This window comes from Cupressus sempervirens, chromosome 9 (genome assembly GCF_028749045.1).
Source record: "Cupressus sempervirens isolate cs-2001-9-10 chromosome 9, ASM2874904v1, whole genome shotgun sequence".
Lineage (NCBI taxonomy): Eukaryota > Viridiplantae > Streptophyta > Pinopsida > Cupressales > Cupressaceae > Cupressus > Cupressus sempervirens.
In genome coordinates this window covers 630847661-630871132 of record NC_143126.1, presented here as the reverse complement: position 1 = coordinate 630871132, position 23472 = coordinate 630847661, and positions in this window count along the sequence as shown.

The window sequence follows — 23472 nt, the reverse complement described above, 5'->3', positions numbered from 1 at the left end:
ACATGTCTTTGGTAGTTCTACCAATGTCTATATAGTGGCCTGCTCCTTTTCTTTTGATGGATCCTCATTCTCATCAGATTTCCCTTCTTCTATGCTTAGCTTTTGTAAAGTGTCTCTTGTTTTTGTAGGTGGTGGAAGCATCAAAACTTTAGTGCTAGTAGTTGTATAGGTGAAAGGTGGTTCCTTTGGTTTCACCTTTTCTCTTTATGGTTCTACTATTTCCTTCTATAACTCATCTACACTCACCAATATAGGGTTTGTGCATAATTGTGCCTGTAGAGTGGATTGGTGAAGGATCTTGGAGAGATCCTTTGCAGTTAGGGGATTGATGTTTTGAGCTTAATTGTTAGGAACATCCTTGATATTTATTGTCTTTGTAGGTGTGATGGTTACATGAGGAGGGCTAGGAGGTGGCATTTGTGTGTCTTGCACACTCTATTCATCTTCTTCCTAATATTCAATTGTTGCCATATCTTCTCCTTTCTGTGTTTCTTCCTCCTCACCTTTTCTCTTATCTTCTTCTTCTTCCTTCTATTCTTCTCCTTTCTTTTCCTCATCTTCTTTTATTGTTTCTTCCTCTTGCTTCTCTTCCTCTCCTTTCTTCTCTTCTATTTTCTTCTTTTCCTCTATCTTTTCCTTGGTACTAGCCACTACCTTATTTGCTTCCTCTTCTTTGTCATCAGTTATCCTATAAATTGCTTTCCACAATTGTGTGGATTTATTTACTACATCCTTAATCTTGTTTTGTAGGATGTTGAAGGCTCTATACTTAGGTGCAAATTTGCCACCATGTTTCTTATTAGCCTTTGTTATTTGGTATCTTGTCAAGTTAGGCTTTACTTGAGCTAAGGTAGATTATCTAATCTTCTTTTCCATTTTTAGATAATAATGCCATTTATTCTCAATTATCTCATATAGCTCTCCAGGCATGGTATTGTTTAGATCTAGGGGTGTATTCTTAAATTCAGCCATCATGGCATACACAAATTCCTCTATTCTTTTTTTTTTCTTCTCTACTTAACTTGTTGAAATCAATGTTTTTCAAGTCATTCAAATCTGCATTACTAAAATTTTCACAAATTTTGTCTAAGGTAGATTTGGAAGGATGACTTACCACTCCGAATTGGTTGGTATCCTCTAACTTTGTTCTTTCCTCATCATCTATGTCTGGCTATGCCACATTTTTTTTCTCTTCTTTGGCACTTCATTAGGCTGTTCAGTGGCCTTCTTCTTCTCTTTTGTTTCCTCTTTGGCCTTTTGTGTGGATGCCTTTGTGCTAGCTCTTTTTGCTAGTGTTGGCTTGGCTTGTGCAAGCTTAGTGACCTTCTTGGGCTTGGGCTGAGTTGGAGGCTAAGTTTTATCCTTTCTTTTCTTTTTCTTGGCTAGTCTAGGTGCTTTCTTGGCTTCTTCTTCCTTGGCACCTTCCTCCTTGTCTTCTCTGAAGCCCTGGGTCAACTCTATTGGGCCTTGTCCTTGCTCTTCTTCTTCTTCACTTTCTCCTTCTACTTCTTCTTCTTCTTCTTCTTCACCACCTACTGCTCCTTCAATATATGCTCCAAATTTCTTCTTTATCTTCTTTACTAATTTATCTTTCCTCTTAATAATAGAGGTTGTCTTCAATTTAGTTTTAACTTTTGATTTGACAACATCATATGTGCCAAGGTGAGAAACCTCCTTATCTATCTCTTCTGCAAGCAATTTTGTGATTGTTGTTGAGGCTTCATCTGTATCAAGCTCATATCCCAATGGCCTTAGCCATATTACTCTTGGTATTGTTGCCTGGATGTAGGTGTTGTCAATGTTAACCAAGAAGCCTATGTCATTGATGTGTTTTTCCACTAGGGAAATTGGTATTCTCACCCTTTGCTTCATCGATTTCTTAAAATTCTCAAAATAGCTTTTCATTTGGGCCTCAAAGTTATCACCCATTTTATCAATGAACTCATTGATTTGTGTAATTATAGTTTTGTTAGGGTTCTAATTCACCTTTCCAATAGAAGAAAACTCTTCCATAACATAAAATAATATACACATAAGAATTGAACCAAACTTGCATTAAGCACCTTTTGATCTCCTTATTATTGGGTCAGTGCAAGAAGTTGGGTCTCACTTTTGGCCAAAAAGTGGAAGTGTTTTTCCTATTTTTGAAATATTGTTTCAATTGATGCCAAAATTTGAGCCATTTAGAGATTAAATATAAAAAAACTTCAGAAATAAAAATTGTAGTGCCTGGAATCTTCTTTTTGAATATGTAACTTATTTGTATTCCCATATGATAGATTTTTTTTTGGTATGGATCTTTAAAAACCACTTTTTCAAAATGCCTGTTTCAGGACCATACCACGCTCATGTATGGACACCATAATTTGACACAAATGAATGAATTTTTGTGAATCCTTTTAAATGGAGTTACCTGACAACCAAAGATTGATGAGAATATTTTTCTTGAAATTTTTAATGAATATATTTTTTTTTATTAATTTTTAATTGGCTATAAAAGAAAATTTTAAAACCTCTCGTGTACAGACACCATAATTTGATCAAAATTTCACTTTTTTCAATTTTTTTTTTTTTAACTTCAAAAGAATTGAATGTAGATTAATGACATATAAATTAATTTAAGAAAAAATATATAATTAAAAAGTTATTAAGTTTTAGTGAACGTTGCTATTTTACATTTAGGTACCACCTTTGATTAAAAAATAATTTAAAAATAGTAAATAAAAACATAACTCTATAAAATTTATATTTTTGAAATCAGGACAGTGAGAGCTCTAATGGGTTTTTGTTTCGTAAAAAAATTCGATTGGGAAGACCCTCTAAAAATTATGGCAAGGCATGAATTTGTTAGTTCAATGCCTTAGCCAAATCTTAAGAGGCCAGGTCTCACCAGGCCTGTCCCAAACCAAAATTTGAGGTAGGGAAAAAAAATCATGCCTCATGTTGTTAGAAACGGGCACCCATTTTGAAAAGCTAAAAGTGGCATGTAAAATCTGTCAAAAACTTAAAAAAATGTATTTTTAAGAAAAGGGTACCCGTTTTTTACTTTTAAAAAATGGGTGCCCATTTCTTAAAAATTTTTATTTTTATTTTTTTGAGAAACGGGTACCCATTTTTTGAAAATAAAAAACGGGTACCTGATTTTTAAAAATAACGGGTGCTCATTTTTTAAATTTAGAGTCGGGCACCCGAACCAAAAACGGGTGCCCATTTTTAAAAATTGGGTACCCGTTTCTAAGAAGTTTCATTTTGTGGATTTGACTTCTGTAGAATTGCGACCCAACTTTGTGCATTCACCTTGATCCTAGGTTTTCATTTATTTGTTGCAACATTAGTTTTGATAGATCATATGTGTGATCTTTCTTTACCAGTTTGTAGGCTACATCAACAACTATACATGGCACACTGTTCAATCTACTAGATTTATAGAATTTATGAGAAATCACTCTCAATGCAAAATCTAGAAGAGGATCAGTTAAAATTTCAATAGTCATACCCCTCTTATTCCATTTGGCTCCTATATTCCTTTCAATGATCTCTTTGGAATCACTGCACAAGGTCTTAGGCTGATCTAGGGTTGGGAAACCCGTAACCATATGCACTATCCTTTTTGTAATCTTTACTAGTCCTATTTCCAACCACAAACATCCATTGTGAATTCCACTAAGGACAATCTGTATCCATTTAGTTTTGAAACCTGTGTGGTAAACTAGGGTATTGGTCAAACCCTTTTTCTCAACTACTTGGAATTCATCCTTCATAATTTTGTTTTCACATAGTTTTTCATAGGCTTGGAAAATTTCAAGATCACCTACTACACCTATCTTGCAGTTATAAAAATTTCTCACATCTTGTACCATGACAACCTTAGGTGGGATAATGGACAATGCGCCAACTAGATCATTTATGTAGGCAACTTCAGGGATTTGCCTAAACTTGGGTTGTTTTACCTCATTGCTAACTAACTAGACCTCATGGCCTTCCTTTCCTTTGGGGTATCTTGAACTAGAAGCCATTATACCAAACTAGGGTTTTAATGTATTAAAAACTTTAACACTACATAGCTTGGCACTTGATAAATACCTTAGATCATTGAAATATATGTTGAATCAATGTTGAGATTGATGCAAATGGCTTCAAAGTTTTTGTTTGATTGATCCTACTCTTTTCTCATCTTTTCTCTGTGTTCGAATGGCATAAAAATGATTAAAATTTGACCTTATACATGTCAAAAACTAGCATTAAATGCTTGGTGCATACAGCTATAAACTCAGCACTTGAAGGATTCAACATGACTCAACTCCCATTGTATTTTGTTTACATAGCTTCCACTAGTTTTCTATTTCACTCAGCTTCAACTATCAACTCAAACACTATTAGAAACTTGACATCCATTAGAGCTTTACTTAGCATTTGAGGACAATTCGACGGTATTTGCTAAAACTTCAAAATTTGCCTTGTCATCTTTGCTCATGCAAATTTCTTCCTTGCAGTACTCCTTTGTCTTGGAACTAATGTATGATATAACTTTTTTATATCAGTCCCATACACCAATTCTTGCTTAATTAGATGAGATGTGATCACTTGACCTCTTGGGTGAAGTGATCTCTCCATTTGATATACTACACTTATCTTTCGTCTTCCAAGTTTTGTTCATTTGCCCTCTTATTTGTTCAACATCAACCTTCTCTTTTCCTTTGTTGACTTCTATCTTGGGTGTTTTTGACTTTGTTGGGAAATTCCTATTGATATGACTAGTCTTCAAGCAACTAAAACATGTAGTTTGACTTAACCATCTACTGTAATTCCCTCTAAAGTGTGTCCTTATGCAATTTTCTGGAATGTGTCTATACTCCTAACAATAGTGATAGCTATACTTGGTGTTGTAATCCCAGTTGTAGTGATGACCATGGATGTTTCCTTTTGCAAGCTGATTAGGTGTCCACATAGGCTTTGATTTTCATTCAAATGCTCTATGTCCATTTTTTTGCAATTGTAGCAGTGACCTTCAAATCTTGGTGTCCTCGTGGTCTTGGTTCTACATTCATGTGCTTGATGTCCTTGATTTTTGCACTTGTGACAAAAGCTTGTATTTTTAGGCTTATCATGTTGATTATTGGTCTTTCTCCTACATACATTAGAGGTATGTCCCTTTTTACCATAGAAATGAAAAGTAGGCTTAGTGTTCTTACCTTTGTTACTCCTTTCTTCTATAGTCTTGGATGATTCTCCTTGCTCAGTGTTGGTGTAGCCAAGTCCTGAAGTATCATTACTAGCCTTTGGTGATTTTAGTAGATGCTCAAAGTACTTGATAGCCTCATTGGGTTTGTTGAAGCTTTATGATATCTCCTTCTCCCTTTTCAATTCATTCTACAATTGATCATTTTGTATTTTTAATGTAGTGATCTCATTGTCCTTCATGTTCAGTTTATGATGAGCATTCATCATCTGGCTTAAGGTGTCTAGCTGCATGTTTGAGATCCTTTCAAACTCAATTTTCTTCTCCTCCAATCTATTTTTAAGATTTCTCTTATCATATTCTATCATGACCTTGTCTTCAATGGATCTATTATTTTTTTCAATCGCTCCACAAAGCATTATGGGTTGTGACTCTGGTTCAAGCTTGAGTAATCTAATTTCTTCAGCTTGTGCTCTATTTTTATCCATCAGTTCTACTATTGTTGCATCAAATTCCTAGGAATCTCCATTGAAAAACACTTGTGTGGTATCAATATCCTTTTAATGTATGTCATTTTCAGCTATGGCTATGTCCTTCCTTCTTTTTAAGGATTTTCAAAATTCCTCTTTGGCTTCCTCTAATTTGTGTAGAGAAAGGTGCACATCAATCACCTGATTGTGTATGATCTTCTAAAGTTTGAAGACTTCCATTTTTAGATCTTTTCTCTAAGTTGTTAGTCTTCTCCTTTTGAGAACCTTGTTCTCTAATACCAATTTTTGGAATATTCAAGCGAGGAGAGTACTTCTGAGAGGGGGGATGAATTAGAAGTACCACACTTTTGACCTTTTCTAATCCTTTAAAACAAATATTTGTAAGTAAATTGCATGCATGTAAACATATTAAATAAACATAAAGTAAACACATGCATCAACACACATAACACCAAATTTGGTAACCCAAAAACCCTCCAAGAATAAGAAGGAAAAACTGGGATGGGGATGATACCCAAAAAATTCACTGCAGCAATAATTGTTTCACCACTTTTGACGGTCTGCCCTGTTAAAGGCTTTATACTTTGTCAATACTAACCTGGTTGAAGTGTCACCCTGTTAAAGGATTTAGTCACCTCTTCAAATGATCTATAAAATAGTTGCTAAGCTGACCTATCAACATAGGGTTTTCACTATCTAATACAATGGGTAGAAAGTATTAGAAATCTTTTCAGCTGATTTCTTACAATCTTCAATTGTTGATTTCAGTCACTTGATCTACACACTCTAATGTGGTCATTTCTTGATCTAATATCTATTTGTATCCCTTGTTTTGTTCTGATTAATTGGATATGTAATTGTTGCTCAATTCACTAATTCTTTGATGCCCCCACTATTTGCTTTGTTCTACAATTTGATATCTACTTAGAAACTTCCTTAACTTCTCTTCACCAACTCAAAATTGTGGGGTCTAAACCTTCTTATAGAGATTTCATAGACTTAGGGTTAGGTATGGATCTATGATCCATATTGAATCTTGAATTCCCACTCATTCCTTGCATTTTTCTCATTGGTTGCGTGCCTTCTCCATTTTTTTGATTTGTTGCATGCTAATTGCCTAGGAAATGTAAAAGATTCCTTTTTATCCTTATCATCCTTCAAAATCCTTCTATGTTGGCTCAAAAAATGTTTTACATCTTAGTTTGTGAGGGCACAAACTCATATGTTGATTCTGTGTTACTTGGCACATACTGGACTGATGGTGCTCAACACATATACTATCGTAGTTTGCTTGATACCTATTACATTTTTTCTTGCTTGACACATGAGTAGTTTTGGTGTACTTGGCATATGTAGCATTCTAAATTTCTTAGAATCAACTATGACTTGGCACCTATATATCACTTGGCACCTATATAATGCTCGGCACCTAAAGTCACTCGGCACCTGTTGGAATTCTAACTCGACATATATTGTAGCTCAACATACATAGTTTACTTAGCTTCAATATAAAAAGTGGTTAAGTGTGTTGACACTAAAAATTCAAAACCATTCTAAGACCAAAAGCTTATTGTAATTGTAGCATTTTCCATTAATTTAGCTTTACCATTGCTCCAACATTTGTTTGATGTATGACTTAACTTACCATAGTGATTGCAAGTAGGTCTCTGATTCTTTTGAGATCCTAACTTGGTTGATTCACCTTCTTTTTTATATCCAATTCCTACTTTTCCTTTCTATCTACATTTTATTTTCTCATTTAATTGATCCATGTCTTCTTGAGATTTCATCATCCTCTCATTAGTTTTCTTTTCGGTGTTTAGATCATTTCACAATCTTTCATTTTATGATTGTAGATTCATGATTTCTTCATTTGCATTAGTAAACTAATCAATGAAGTCTTCCTATTCAAGGATAAATGTTGAAATTCATTATTTTTTCCTCCTAATTCTTTTTTTCTCTTATTTTTCTCTTCTATGACTTCACACAATCTTACTGACTAAATTTCTTGTTCTTTTTTATCTTTCTAATTTCTTCTTGAAGTGTACCATTATTTTCTAATTGTTCTTTGATTGCCTCATTAGCTTCATCTGAATTACTTTTTGAATGGATATCTTCAATTCTTTCTTCAATGTAGAGTTTGTCATTCATATGTACTACAAGATCTTTTCTTCTTTTTAGGGATTGAGAGAGTTGCTCCTTTGCTTTCTTAAGGTTCCCAATAGCCAATTCCAAATCTAGCTTTGCATTATCAATAGTCTTATTAAGTCTGAATACCTCCATTGCCTTTGATCTTTGCTCAATTTATTAAGATTCTTCTCTGAGAACCATGAAGCTCTAACACCAATTATTGGAAAAATAAGATAGTCTAAGTTACTAATAATACTTAATCTTAATTTACCAATTAATCCTTGATCTAATTGCATGCATGAAAATCTAAAAGCATTAAACATTCATAACACTTTGACAAACAATATGGTGACCCAGAAACCTTCCAGATAGGGTGGGAATGATACCCACAAGCTTTAATACTGTAGTATAAAGTTTTCTTGATAAGGCTTACAATGATCACTTCTGATGATCTACCCTATTAGTAGCAATAAGGACTGCTAGGTCCACCTTGCAAAAGGATTTACAGACATACAATGAAGCATGCACTCGGTAAAGAGATTTACAAAAGATAGTTAAATCTACCTTGTGAAATTATTTAACTATTCCACTTGTGAGGTTGAACCAATGGTTGATCTCTAATATACAACCTTGATTTTTTGAATGAGATTCCTTTGAGTGTAATGATCACCTTGCTATGATAGATAAATCTTTGTTGCTCTTTATACTGCTTGTAGCATTCACACTTCTTATCTTAGTGTGTCTCATATATATTCCATCATATATCATACTTTGGATGTGATACATTAAATTACATATATACCAATCCAAATTATAATCCATCAAAATTGGCTACAATACAAGTTTCACCAAAATATACAAAGTCTGCGCAACTGCTAGTATTCAATTCCTGAAGACAAACTCAGTGAGGTTTTGATACTCGGCAACCATTGTCAATGCTCAAAATCATCATGCACTTAGTGGATGTAGAAGATAATTTTATACTAATCACTTACACGTAGTCTAAAAACAATTTGTATTGGTGACTCGGTGAACACTGTAAAACTCATCATATAAAATAAATCACTTGGTTGACGCTGCATGGCTCGATCAACACTATCACTATGAGTTCGATATAAACTGAATCACTTGATTGACACTATGGATCAATCAACACTAGATTCACATTACTAAATTTTCAAACTTAGTAAGCATTAAAGAACTTAGATTGCACTAAGAAATTCGATAAACACTATGAAGCTTGGTTTGAACTGATAATTACCAACTTGGTAGATATTTCTTGGTGCAAATTGAATACTATTCTTGGAACTTGGTCATGAAATATTGTCTCTTCTTAATGACCTTCAACTTTTTTCAATGATCAAGAACACTACCTCATACATCAAGTTGAGGAGATTGAAATGTGTAGACCTATACAAACTAGGTCAATGTGGATGGTTGAGAGGCACTTGAAATTTATGAAGGGCTTGGTTTGACAAAAAGTATAGCCTAAGGATTATATGGTAGAGGGATATATGGTATACCAAACCATTGTGTATATTAGTGAATATCATCCCAAGTTTGTATCAAAGATCCATGTAGATCATATTTGGGATCCCAACTCTATTACTAGATGGGGAAAGGTAGATTGAGGAAAGTGAGAGCTAATTATAAGATGTTATTGTAGTTAATTAATTCTTATCCATCATCAATATAAGTTGTTTCTAACTAGTCTAGTTGTTTTCTTTATAGTTGGCCATGAGTGGGATGCATTACATTTGTATATTGCAAACAATCTTGATTGGATGATGGTATGGATTCAACAGTCTCAAGAAAATGGTCGCTCATTAATATGGAATAGTGTTGCATCATTGGTTAAATAAGCTCATCATAATGGAGATCCCAATGTTATGCCAATGGTACTTTATCTAGCATATGGCTTAAGAGATAGAAAGGTGTGTAGAAGATTACTAATCATGACCCATAAGTTTAATGTAAACTCAAAGATTGATTCAAATAATATTGACATGTTTGAATAATTGTAGATCAAACACCGCAAAGCTATGTACTATCATGGCTATAAATTTCACATAATAAAGTTAGATGAACTGAAGAAAACTTGTGATTCAAGGATAAGTGCAGTCTTCGAGGTCACCAATATTTTGTCTAGAAATTGCATACATCCTCAACAATCTAAAAATTGATACTATTGCATTTTGGATGATATACTTGAGTGCAAATTATTTCATTCAAATTAGTTCTATTTTTTATCAAATCGTACAAGCTATGGCTAAATCAAAATGATCTTAATAGGACTGTTATTGAACATGGTAGTCGATTTACAATGATTAATACAAAGTCATTTGAGCTAGTTGGAGATGAGCCCTATGTTCTTCCAAGACCATGTGAGAAAGTGTTTGAATTTTGTATTCCATATAAACTAGGTTGGTCATTTGTTGTTAGATATGATCCAAGAGAAAGGCCGGTCAAGTATAATGTGATGGAAGAAGAAGATACTGAAGAATCATAAGATGAAGTAAATGATGATCACAAATGACTGTTACACAATGATGATGATGATGATGATGATGATGATGGTAATCATGATCATTCTAATCAAGACAATGATCATTAATGAGAAGTGTCCTAGAGAGGAATCAGGGGTCTCAAAGGATATTATTTCCAAGGTAATTGAGGAGTATTTTGTGTATCATGGGTGTGTTAATATTGAGGATTATATTCCTTGGCTAAAGTGTCTTGATTTTCAAGGGTATGAGAGGGAAATGATCAAGGTACAATCAAATTTGGACTTGTATATGTAGACAATATTGGAGAAGCACAAGGAGAAAGGACCAAAACATGGGGGAGAGATGGAAGACTTTGTTGATGTTCTCATTGCTTAGGTAGACTAGATTGGTGATTCAATTCCTGACAAAGATGAATTCTTCAAGTCAACTATTGTTGTAAGTTTTTTCACTTTATCATTTCATAAGAATAAGGCATTGGTTTAATTTTCCCCTAGTTTTATATATCTCATATACATACTTTAATGACTTTTTTTTATAAAAGTGTTAAGTGGTCAAAATTGATTTACTTTTTGTTAGTATTTGTACATTTACAAATTAGGTTTATTATAGGCTTTGATAAACTTTTAGTTGCCATGGAGTGGACATTGTCAATGTTATTATAAAATCCATATTTTATCAATATTCATATTACCAGACCTCTATGGTGGGTAGATCATTTTATGAATATCATATTAAGTGTGGATTCAATCATGTTTGTTCTAGTTTACCTTTGACATATGTGGGTGTGAGGGAGCTAAGAATCGATAGGATAAGGTGCCTACTCATGGTATAGGTGGGCCATCATGCTACGACCCCAAATACATTCTCTCCCTCTCCATGGCCTAGATGTAGGTAATAAAACACCCTAATAGATGGGAACCTCATCCATCTATAGCCACTTGTAGTGTCATCAATATAGGTCTATGAAATCTCATCTCAAGGTAGTTGTAGACCCACCAAATACCTAAAGATAAATATCCAAACTAATAAATAACTAGGTCATTTTCAGTGATTACTTTGAATATTTATCTTTGAGTAATTTTTTTTTTTTAAATTAGGTTGGTCAAAATTTCCACCAATGTTTACCAACATTGATTGAAATTTTGACCAATATTTTTTGAAATGTCCACCAAAGATTTTTCAAAATTTCGACCAATGCATTGGTCATGGGTTTGGCATCCTAGTCAATCAACGGCCATCATTGGTGGGTATGTGCAAGATCATGGTCAACCAATTATGCTCTTAAGTGGCAATAAAAAATCAAAAAATTAGGGTTATATCAACTTGATGTGCAAGTTTCTGCTTGTTATAAACTTTATCTCAGAAAGTTGAGAGAAAATATTCTCTAGTAAATTAAATTTAGTCTCTAAACTACTAGGCCTTATCTTTAAAAAAATAATTGATTTGTCAAATTTTTGAATTTTAATACAATACTACAAAAAAGTTAGGAGAAAAATAAGAAGTAGAGATATGTCTAACCACCCTAATCAAAACCAAATGATACTATTTTTTAATTAATATATTACTGATGAAAGAAGTAGACCCATGCCTAGATGTGACACATATGTTTGGGTATTTTTATTCTAAATAAATAAATAAATATTAATTTTCTACTTGAGTATTTTTTGGAATAAAAAAACTTTCGTGACTGACCACCTTAACTAATTCAAAACTCTACAAAATTTTATTTTTATTTATTTTTCCTTATAGTAGAAGAAGCATAAAATGTGATGCATATTTTGGATTTCAAAAATGTTGTACCATTTGAAAGTTATAGTTGTTTTTCAAGTAGTGTTTCAATCAACACTTTATACATAACTCTATTAGAAAATATGTAATAATTACTTATGAACTTGTAATTTTACAAACCTTACATTTATGCAAATCTAAGAACATTCTTAAGAAACCCTTTTCATTTCATCAAATTTTGGTGAAAAAAAGTCATGAGCTACATGTTTGAAGTAAAAAACACATTTTTAGGATGTTTTTAAAGTTGACCATATGGGTTTGGTATCAAAAGATATAGTACGCCTTATAAAGGTATTAATTGTTTTCATTTGGTATCAGGATGGGTGGGAAAAAAGATGGAATAGATTTTGGAATGCTTTGAGGCATTTTAGAACTACATATTTTTCAGGGATGCCATGATCTTGCACATACCTTAGTCAAACTTTTGACCAAACTTTGGTTGAAAGTTTGACCAATGCATTGGTCATGGTTTGGCATCTTGGTCGATCAAGGGCCAACATTGGTCAAACTTTCAACAAATATTTGGTGGAAATTTCAACCTAAATTGGTCAAAATTTTGACCAATGGTCTTCACAACTACAAAAACCTTTTTTGACCAAATGCTTGGTCAAACTTCAAATAACTACAATACTTTATTGAAATTTCAATGACAAAAATAACAAAAAAGCACTTTGTAAAAAATAAGTCAAAATGTACTAGTGTCACATGATGTGGAAACATCACAAATGGTTTCAGATTACCAAAAGCTCACATGATGAGAAAACTATCATCATTTTGGCTTTTCTCCTTCTTGACCTACATGAAACTGATTATTGAGTCCATATAAAAATATATCCATCTACATGGATTCATGGGTGCCTAGCCAGTGTACTCACCAGTTCTATAGGAATTCCTTTAAGATACATGGTTCATTACTACATTAAACCAAACTTTAAGGTGTCAGATACAACCAATAATGCACTACTTAAAACAACTTAGGTATAATACAATGTCTAAATTTTCCTTTAGCAAACATAACTCACACTCAAAAAAAAATTCCAAAATACATAGCCCTTGAGGATATAAAACTATCAAAATTTAAATCTACAACTTCAATTATGATCTTCCTCATACACATCTTGTATCTACATAAAACACCTTCTTTGACCAAATACACTAGCACAACTAGCACGTCTTCCAAACAAGCTTCAGCCTCAACTACATTCTCTATTTACAATTACACTCATTTGAAAAAATCAATTAACAAGAAATACTAACAACCACGCATTTCATTAACATATAAAATGGAAACTTCAATCTTCATAAAATACTTCAAACACACACACATAACACACCACTTCTAATATCAGTAAAATAAGTTCTTTCATCTTTAACTTTATCATCCCACTTTTTACACCTTCTCTTTTTTCTACATTGGTAGTGATCTATCCTCACATACTTGAGATCCTCAATGCAGTGACTAGCATGATTCTCTTTTTTTCTTTCTCTCTTTCCAACTTTTTTCTTTGTAGATCTAATGACACAAAGGGAAACTTCAAATTCTATTTCTTGTTGCACTACATTTCCTTGGCCTCAGTAACAAAATACTTAATGGTTGGTACTTTTCATTTTACATAATCTAGTAAAAAAGATTCAAGATATTTTTACCATTAGCTCTAATACCATGTTGAAAAAACAAGATATAGAGGAGAAACTCATAAACGAGCTCCAAGAAACCCAAATATGGGCTCTGACATTCTACTCCCAATACATTCAATTTATAGATTACAAGATTAATATAATATTATGCTTGAATGGATGGATTTAACTATCCACACAATATTAAAATATATAATATTAATATTAATTGTCTCATATGTGTGGCTAGTCAAGATGGGTAGCTAGTGGTTGATGGCACTGGACAATGCACTGTTTGTTGCTTTTGATGGGTTGTTTTCTATGCTATGTGGGTTGCAAACAACTCATGAATGGTTGATTGTTGGAGAAATTAATTCCACCAATAGTCTTCCTAGTGTATCAATTGAGAGCATAGAAGAAAAAGTTATGCTTGCCTCTTCTTGATAAGAATAGTCTAGTAGAGCGTAGTTTGGTTGTAGTCACTACAAGGAAACTTGATGTACTTCAATTTTGGGGCATTTCATCTTTTTATAAAATGAAAGCACTAGACCCAATTCATGCACAACAATTGTTTTTTCAGCATTATTCTTAAGTTCGTGTGTGTTTAATGGATTTGAGAACCTTGTTGAAAGTTTTATAAAGGTTTGTGGTGGCTTACCATTATCTCTTAATTGTAGCCATTTAGTGGAAAGAGTAAAATTTAATGTAGACAAGTTAGTTAGAGGAAACCCAAGAGAAATAGGTTATGGATGTATTCTTACGGAGCATACTCATAATATGGTTAATGCCTTACAAGGATACATTGGAATAGATACGAATAATATAGAAAAAAATATTTCTTTGGAAAGAGTACTAAAGATGTGTGTAGAAAATCAAATCAGATTTATTGACATTGAAATGAGTCACAAAGTGTTATCAACGCAATCAAGAATGTGAATGTTATGAACCAGAGGATCAAGGATGGTAAATAGTGTAATAGAAAATTTTGAAAACTTGACAAGTTGTAAAGTATCCCATGAGTATAAGGAAGAAAATTTGGTTGTTGATTACCTATTGAATATGGGAGGTAAATTGAAGGTGTGCAAAAAAACATGACCTGCAGATTATCAAGGATGATTACCAATGGTTTTGGAGACCATACTTTGGTCTAAGATGTGTTTCCTAGCCAAAATTAGAAAGTGGAAGAACAAGTTTTTAAGACAAGGACATGGACATTTGAATCAAATAATATTTGATCACATATGATTAATGTTAAAAATTACTACAAACAAGGACAATGAAAACAGGGACTATAGGGCTACATAGTTCCTACCAAGTGTTAACAAGAATGAAGAAATTAAAAAAAAGGGATGTAGCATAGCATAGTTCCTGCCAAGTGTTAACAAGAGTGAAGAAATTAAAAGAAGTTATGGGGTACACAATAAAATTAATGTGCAAAGTATCATAGTAAAAAGGTGTTGAGATTTGAAAGGGACAAGATTAGGATAAACATTAACATTTTTCTATATCTTGTATCTAGGTGCGAAATGTGATACCCTTATTGGGATATAAGACTAAAATTGTACATTGGAATTGCTATTATAAATTCTAAGTACCTAAGGAAAGTTTCAACAATCGTTTATATTTTTGTTCAAAATCTTTTTTTTTTTTCATAAAATGTTTATTCTTAGATTAAATTAATTTACAATTTTATGTGAATATTATAAAAATCTATTAGCACAATTTCTACTATGATCTAAATATTAGAACTAAAAACACTATGATCTAAATATTAGAACTCAAAAAACTATGTTCTAAATATCTACGAGAGCTCTGAAGATATTTTCAGTGGAAGAAATGAGAATATGTTTTTTTTTAAAAATAAATGTTTATGTCGAAAGTATGATTTTGAAAATAAATGGATTAAATGTTTTGTAGAATAATGAAATCTTAAATCTTTTGTAGAACAATGAAATCTTAATAATTTATATTAAGATACAAAGCTTTACCTATTAAATGATCAAAAATCTAGCATCAATAGGGTTCATGGCTCCATAGAAATGCAGTGGATACATGATGAAGGCCTTAATCTTCCTTATCCTCAATGAAACTATTTTAAATTCTTTAAAAGAGCAAGAAATCCTAAAATTCAATATGTGGAAAAAGTTCTAATTTACAACTTTACAAATTTAATGTCTAAAACAAATCATTGATCAATCACATTGCTCCCTATTGCATTCAAATATGTCGTGCTTGTTACAATGCAAAATAGGAGCCACCAAAAAATAGGAGCCTATTTAAAATCTATGGAACTCAACAACTAACAAAAATAGAAGCTCTTGTTACAATGAAAAATATATAGATTCTCTTATTACATAAACATCAAGTTTGTGAAGAGCATAACATTCACAATTGGAAAAATCTATGAAAAATTACCTACCCATTGGATACTCGACTATGCAAATTATCTAAAAGCAATTTCTTTCAACTCATATAATTCTTAACAAAGACCATCATAAAGAAATGGTAGTGGCACAAGCTAAGCATTACATGAAGGATAATGAGTTCATTTGACCACTAAAATTTGCAACTTGATCAAGAGCTCTACCAGAATTGACAATCCAAAACTATATGTTATACAAGGATAGAGAACAAAATAGTTGGCTTACATATGTCAATAAATAAATTTTAAGCTATGTCATTGTGATATTGGTATGGTTGTGAATCTCATCCATAACTTTGATTATTAATTTTTTATCTACAAATGATGGAATTCTTCTTCATCGTTAACAAATCTTGTGTAATTGTGTAGGAGTATCTTGTTATGGTTGTTGTTTACTTTGATTGAATGGTTAAGATTAATTAAGGTTGATAAATGTTTTAATTGGATAACAGATTCACCCTCCCCCTCCCCGCTCCTAGTTATCTTTGTGGACTATTATTTTTAACAATTGGTATCAGAGTAGGAGGTCCTTGAAGATAATTTTTAACAAATTTGGGAGATCCATGGCTAACATCTTTCAAAAAGGATAGTCCTAAGTCTGATGGAGGAAATTCTAACACCTATACTTCTTGGTGAGAGATCATGATTGTGTATAGAATTGGGCATTGATTTTCTGGAGAGAAGTACAAGAAAAATATTTCCTAATTTGAAGAAGACATGAAGATCAAAGAAGGTATTAATCTTCTTATGAAAAGAGAGAAAGAAGGTATGGAAAAATTTTCTTCTTGGGCATGTGAAGATTTTGGTCATTTTTCATCTGCATGCTCTAAGATAGTAAGATAATATAGAAAGAGTTCACTTTTTGATGAAAATGAAGAATTTAAAGCAAGTATGGAAAGATTCTTGAATTATTGTGACAATGAGCTTGAATTGGTTAGGGAAAATAAAGTTGTAGAAGAGATAGCTTTGGTAACTATTATTGATGATGATGAAGAAGAGGGTAATTCATGAATTATTAGAAAGAATAATGAAGTATTCTTTGAAACTAACATTGATTTGTAGAATGAAGGTGAGCTAATGTAGGAAAAAAGTTAAGAACCTAGAACTGAGCTAAGAGTTAAGATAACAACTCCTACTTCTAGTACAAATATGAAAAAGAATCATCCACTAGAGCAGATCATCGACAAAAAAGATAAAAGTGTGATGACAAGAAGAGGAATCAATGAAGAAATATGTCTAATATCTCAAGTAGAACCAAAGAATGCAAATGAGGCACTCAAAGATGACTATTGGAAGCAAGCAATGAGTCCAAAATTGGATCAGATAGTGAAGAATGAGACATGGGAATTGGTCCCTAGACAAGCCAACAAGAATTTGATAGGAGCAAAATTAGTATTCAAGAACAAGATGAATGAACAAGGTGAAGTTGTAAGAAACAAAGCAAGATTGGTATGTAAAGGTTTCTCACAGCAAGAAGGAATAGATGATGAAGAAATCTATGCTCTTGTGGCAAGAATTGAACTAGTATGGTTATTCTTAGCCCATATAGCACATAAGAAATTCAAAGTGTATCAGATGGACGTCAAGTCAGCATTTCTAAATGCAAAACTTGAAGAAGATTTATACATAGAATAGCCTAAAGATGTATACTAGAAAGAAATAGATAATAGATTGATGATTTTGGTAATATTTTTTGATGATATCACATTTGGATGAGATGACAATGAAAGTGACAAATTTGCATAAGAGATGAAGAATGAATTTGAAATGACTATGATAGGGGAAATGAAATACTTCCAAGGATTACAGATTGTGAAGAGTAAAGAAGGAATCTTTATTTCTCAAAGAATTTGAAAGATCTATTAAAAAGGTTTGGTTTGGAAAAATGTAGACCAATTGGAACACCTATGATAACTAGACACAAGTTATCTACAAAGGATGAGATTCCTACTATTGAGTAGAAGAAGTATAGATCTATGATTGGAATATAGCAATATTTGACTCATAGAAAGCCAAATATAGAGAATGTAGTTGGACTTGTTGAAATATTTCAAGTTGATCCCAGAGAAGCACATTATGTAGTAGTTTAAAGGATATTTGGATATCTAAAGGGAAAACCAAATTTTAGATTGTGGTATGAAAGATCTAATGATTTCACCTTATATGCTTATACTGATGCTAATTGGGTAGGTGATATGGATTACAAAAAGAGCACCAATGGTGGAGCATTTTTTTCTTGGAGGAAGATTGGTCTCTTGGTTAAGAAAGAAGCAAGATTGTATCTCACATAGTATAGCAAAGGTAAAATAGGTTGCAACAAAAAATAATTGTAATCAAGTTATTTGAATGAAGCAGATGTTGAATGATATAAGGATCAAATTTTGTGAACCTATTTTCATACATTTTGATAGCACAAGCACAGTAAATATATCTAAGAATCTAGTGTTGCATTCTAAGACTAAGAACATTTCTATCAAATATCACATGTTGAGAGAGAAAGTTGTAGAAAAGAAAATCATATTGGAGTATGTAAGGACCAAAGAGAAGATTGAAAATATTTTCACCAAGCCTCTTCCTAAAGATATTTTTGAGTATTTGTAAGGTATGTTAGGGGTTATGCCCCTACCTACATCAAAGTAGATAATGAAAGAGTGCATCAGTCTAGTGATACAAAGAATTATTGTTTGTCTGGACTAAATTCTAATGCTTCATGTATGAGGGAGGATCTATGATGCATAGAGTCATATAGGACTCTTGATAGATGTTATTTTGAATAGTGTCTTTGGACACTTGAGTAGGTCAGACACAGTTGTTGTAGTGATAGATGGTTGTTGAAACCTTTGATATTGATGTCAATGGGGAAGAGATTATAGCATGAAAAACATTTTGATATAAAGAACATTGAAGTATATCAATGTGGAGAGGCATCTATGATTGATGAAGAGGTTTTGAAAGAAAGGACGACAGTCTTTAATAGTTGGTATTCTTGGAACTAGATGTATTTCATCTATGTTGTCATCAATTACAAAGGGGGAGATTGTTGGAATCATGAGTGTTTATGATATTCCTATGGAGGAATATTGTAGAAACATGATTAGATCATTATTTTGATGATATGTTACATTCATGATTGTGATTATCATTGATGTCAACATAATAGTTTTCTATGGTATCTAACAAAAGAACAACAGTAAAGATCAAGTTGGAACAGACAAATCATTGAGTATTTTCACTAGTGAGGTTAAAGGGAGAGACTACCAATGTCTATCATATGCAACTAACCTTAGGAGAAAAAGACATTAAGTCTAGAAGAAGTTATGCAAGTTTTGGTGAAGATAGTTCTGAGATAGAGTTTACAGAAGCATATTCTGGTAAACTTTTTATATCTCTTAGTAGAGCTATTACTCGAAGAAGAAATATTAAAGGAATGCAGAAGAAAAGTTGGAGATGACATGGCTAAGCTCTCTAATCATAATATTATACATACAAAAAGTTATTCAAGTTACAAGGTGATAGATTGATGTTATTGCTAAGTATAATGTGTTCTTAATTAGGTCCTATAATAATTAATTGAGAAGGTGTAATAGCTAACTCGAGGAATTTTTTTATGAATTTGGTATAAATTAAGTACATTTTCCTTTTTTATGTATGAATGGTTTCATGAAGCACAAAGAGAAGAATAGAAGAGAAAAAAGTTGATATGTGAGGATACATAGAGCAAAGTGAAGTTGGCTAAAAATTTGTTGCTAAGGTTTTATTTTAAAATCTAAGATTTGATATTTGGATCTAAGGTTTGTGACCTAGTCTACAAGGTCTAGCAATGATTGGTCTAGTTGATAATACAGAGGAAAGAAGTTAGCTGAAATAGTTGAGAGATCAGCAGGAATTATTCTACAAGGAATAGTTAAGAGATCAATTGGACAGTGAAGTTTAGTGGTCTTTCCATAGAAGTTGTTTGGACAATGAGTCCTTCTACCTTCTACAACTCCTAACAAGGTTAGAATCTCCTAAAATGGATTCAAAGCCTCCTCATAGAGACTCTTATGTATTGAATGTGTTTGTAGGCTCCTAATAGGGTCCATCCTCTAACAAGGAATATATATACTAGTATATCTTTGTGGGCATCATTCCCACCAAGGTTTTCCCTCTGATCAAGGGTTTCTCTAGTTAAAAAAATTGTTATAATTGTGTTTGTCCATCTTGTTATGGTTTTTTAAAACTTTGATTGAATGGTTAAGATTAATTAAGGTTGATAAATGTTTTAATTGGATAACTAATTCACCCCCCCACCTCTCAGTTACCTTGGTGGACTATTATTTGTAACAATTTGTATTAGAGAAATATGTCCTTGAATATTAAGTTTAACAACTTTGGGAGATCCATGGCTAACATATTTCAAAAAGGATAGTCATGAGTTTGATAGAGGAACTTTTGACACCTAGAAGATGGAGCTTCTTGGTGAGAGATCAGAATTTTGTATAGATTTGGGCATTAAGTTTCTAGATAGAAGTACAAGAAAAAATAGATCCAGATCCGAAGAAGACATGGTGATCAAAGAAGGCATGGAAATTTTTTCTTGTTGGACATAAAAAGAGTTTAGTCATTTTTCATCTAGATGCCCTAAGACAATAAGAAAACATAGAAAGAGTTCTCTTTTTGGTGAAGATGAAGAATTTAAAGAAAGTATGAAAAGATTCTTGAATGATTGTGACAATGAGCCTAAATCGGTTAGGGAAAAGAAAGTAGTAGAAGAGATAGCTTTGGTAACTATTATTGATGATGATGAAGAAGAGGATAATTTGGGAATTTTTAGACAGAATGATGAAGTATTCTTTGAGACTAAAAATTATTTGTAGAATGAAGGTGAGCTAAGGTAGGAACAAATTTTGGAACCTAGAACTGAGCTAAGAGTTGAGATAACAACTCCTACTTCTAGTAAGAATATGAAAAAGAATCATCCTCCTAAGTAGATCATCAATAGAAAAGATAAAGTTGTGATGACAAGAAGTAGTATCAATGAAGAACTATGTCTAATATCTCTAGTAGAACTAAAGAATGTAGATGAGGCATGCAAAGATGACTGTTGGAAGAAAGCTATGAGAGAAGAATTGGATCAGATAGTGAAGAATGAGACATCAGAATTGGTCCCTAGACAAGCAAACATGAATGTGATAGGGAAAAAATTGGTGTTCAAGAACAAGATGAATGAACAAGGTGAAGTTGTAAGGAAAAAAGAAAGATTGGTATGTAAAGGTTACTCACAACAAGAAGGAATAGACTATGAAGAAACATATGCTCTTGTGGAAAGAATTAAAGTAGTAAGTTTATTCTTAGCCTATGAAGCACATAGGAAATTCAAACTGTATCAGATGCATGTCAAGTCAACAATTCTAAATGGACAACTTGAAGAAGAGGTATACATAGAACAACCTAAAGTTTTTCCTTTAACATATGACAAGGAAATGATATGTAGATTCAAGAAAGAATTGTACGGATCAAAATGAGCAACTAGAACCTAGTATGCAAAGTTGGACAAGCATTTGATAAAACTTGGATTTAGCAAAGGTATGGTAGACAATAATCTATACTAGAAATAAATAGATGATAGATTGATGATTTTGGTAATATTTGTTGATGTTATCATATTTAGAGGAGATGATAATGAAAGTGACAAGTTTGCATAAGAAATGAAGAAGGAATTTGAAATGAGTATGATAGAGGAAATAAAATACTTCCTAGGAATACAAATTATGCAAGATAAAGAAGGAATTTTTATTTCTTAGACTAAGTATTCGAAAGATCTAATGAAAGGGCTTGGTTTATAAAAATGTAAACTAGTTGGAACACCTATGATAAATGGACACAAGTTATCTACAAAGGATGAGACACCTACTATTGAGTAGAAGAAGTACAAATATATGATTGGAGGATTGCAATATTTGACTCACACAAGGCCGAATATAGTGAATGTAGTTGGAATTTTTGCAAGATTTCAAGTTGATCCTATAGAAGCATATTATGTAGTATTTAAAAGGATATTTAGATATTTGAAGGGAACACCAAAGTTTAAATTTTGGTATGATAGATATAATGATTTCACTTTATATAATTATATTAATGTTGATTGGGTAGGCAATATGGATTACATAAAGAGTACCTATGGTGAAGCATTTTTTTGTGGAGGAAGATGGGTCACTTGGTTAAGAAAAAAGTGGGATTATATCTCACAGAGTACAGGAGAGGCAGAATATGTTGCAATAACAAACAATTGTAATCAAGTTGTTTGGATGAAGTAGATGCTCAAGGATATTAGGATAGAATTTAGTAAACCTGTAGTCATACATTGTGATAACACAAGCATAATAAATATGTCTAAGAATCTAGTGTTGCATTTTAGGACTAAGCACATTTTTATCAAATATCACATGTTGTCAGAGAAAGTTGTAGAAAAGAAAATCAGATTGGAGTATGTAAGCACCAAAGATAAGATTTTAGATATTTTCACCAAGCTTCTTTCCAAAGATACTTTTGAGTATTTGCAAGGTATGCTATAAGTTATACCCCTACCTACATCAGAGTAGATGATACAAGAGTGCATCAGTCCAATGATACAAAGCATTATTATTTATCTAGACTAAATGCTTATGCTTCTTGTATGGGGGAGTATTTGTGATGGACAAAATCATTTAGGACTCTTGATAGATGTTGTTTTGAACAATGTCTTTGGACACTTGAGGAGGTTAGAGATAGTTGTTACAGTGATAGATGGATTCTAAAACCTTTGACATTGATTTCAATGGGGGAGAGGTTACAACATGAAAAACATTTTGATATAAAACACATTGAAGTATATCAATGGGGAGAAGCATGAATGATTGATGAAGAGGATTTGAAAAGAAAGGAGAGCAGTCTTTAACAATTGGTATTCTTGGAACTAGATTTTTTTCATCTATGTTGCCATCAATGCCAAAGGGGGAGATTTTTAAAAGCATGAATGTTGATGATATTCCTATGGGAGAGTATTTTAGAAACATGATTAGATCATTATTTTGATGATATGTTACATTCATGACTATGTTTTTCATTGATGTCAACATAGCAATTTTATGTGGTATCTGACAGAAGAATAGTGGTAAAGATCAAGTTGGTACATACAAATCATTGAGTATTTTCACCAACAAGGTCAAAGGGTGAGACTACTAGGTTTCTATAATATGTAGCTAACCTCAAGAGAAAAGGATATTAAGTCTAGAAGAACTTATCCAAGTTTTGGTGAAGATTGTTCTGAGATAGAGTTTATAGAAGCATGTTCTGGAAAATTTGTTATATCTTTTAGCA